We start from the raw sequence: 1,598 nt of genomic DNA on the forward strand, positions 1-1,598 counted from the left end.
CTAATAACACAGAAGTCAAATGAAATCCATCGCTTCATATGATATGATACAAATAAAGAAACCAATCAACCTGCGTCTTTCGATACAATAAGAAAGTGAATGATGTTCAAAGATACCAGCCGTATCTTTTCCCATCCCACTCCTCTTATCCACAGAGACAAGAAGGGTCGCAAAAAAATAAAGAAAATATCAAAACATATAAGATAGGGATTCTACATAGACTATAAATATCAATAATCAAACACTCAAAGAAAACAAATACAAGTTTCATTCAAAATGTTAAACCCGATAGTGTTGGGCAGCAGTTGAAAAACAAAAAGAAAGCAACAAGATATAAAACCAACTAGACCATATAAAGCTTCGATCCAAAGATCCATCTTTTACATTCAAACTCCATGTCTCTGCTAGAGATGTAATGTGCACGAAGAAAGATTGGAAAGAAGCCAACCCTACAGTCTAAACTTCATTCTCTACTTGGATCGTTGTCTCATCTTTCGGCGCTTCCTCTTTAGCCTCCTCATTCTCTTCTTCTTCCACTGCAAAATTGTACGAATCCAACGTTACTCGCCATTGTTATAATCTATGTCTACAAGATCTTAAGCTATTATATAAAAACAGATTAAACAAGCATCAAAAACCTTTTAGAACAGATGTTAATAGGACAACAATCAGATTATTTGATTAAACAGACAACCGTAATTAGATAGCTCAATTATACAAACAACAGATGAAACAGGTATATACTCAAGTTAACCCGATCGATAATCCATTTCCACATATGCAAATTAGAGATATAGTTACTTAATCATCAAGTTGCATCTATCGATTATTTTAACTTAATCATCAAGCAAATTGATATAACGAGCAAAATCTGAGATATCGTTACTAGTTCTTGAGTAAAAACAAGTTATTTAATATGAACAAGAAATCTTAATTTGGGTTTGATCGTAATTCAGAGGTTACTTTCCTTCGTTTTCACATAAATTAATCAAAATCGAAATCAAATATCTAAGACTGATGAAGATAGATGACTTCACCTTAGCACGCATCTCGTTGTTCAAGCCTTACTTTGATCTCTCTACCTGTTTTGTGGTGGGCGGACGATGGAATGAAAGGGGAAAGAAGTGGAATTATTGATATTTATAGGTAGGGCAACCCTAGATTAGTTGGGCCTTGTTGTTATGGCCAACTTTTATGTGGCTTTTCTTGCCTAGCCCAGCATCGGCATTTTGGTGCCAATTTAGTAGATTATAATCATAATACATGTTGACCAGTTTTTGGGTGTATCATATGTGTTTAAAAATAGTTATATATATATATATATATATATATATATATATATATATATATATATATATATATATATATATATATATATATATATATATATATAGTAGGTGTGAGACCCATGTATTACATGAGTTTATTTAAAAAACAATTAAATATGAAATTTTAACAATTTGAAAAGTTTGAATTTATAACAAAAATGAGAAAAATTTTGAATTATTAAAATTAATGAGGCTTTAATGTATTGAATATATTACATATATAAACTTTTTATAATAAATACCTTACATATATATTACCTTACATATTAA

General features: G+C 30.2%; 1 long non-coding RNA gene across 1 annotated transcript; it reads right to left on the reverse strand.

Annotated features, from left to right (window-relative positions):
- Window positions 1-245: 245 nt before the first annotated feature.
- On the reverse strand, window positions 246-1,167 carry LOC145063241 (uncharacterized). The gene is made up of 2 exons (XR_013687886.1): window positions 1,038-1,167; window positions 246-536 (listed from the first exon to the last, which is right to left on the reverse strand). It is a non-coding gene; the product is annotated as an uncharacterized LOC145063241 (long non-coding RNA).
- Between the last annotated feature and the right edge of the window lie 431 nt (window positions 1,168-1,598).

The sequence above is a fragment of the Lactuca serriola genome, chromosome 7 (genome assembly GCF_051521515.1).
Source record: "Lactuca serriola cultivar US96UC23 chromosome 7, Lser_US96UC23_V15, whole genome shotgun sequence".
NCBI lineage: Eukaryota > Viridiplantae > Streptophyta > Magnoliopsida > Asterales > Asteraceae > Lactuca > Lactuca serriola.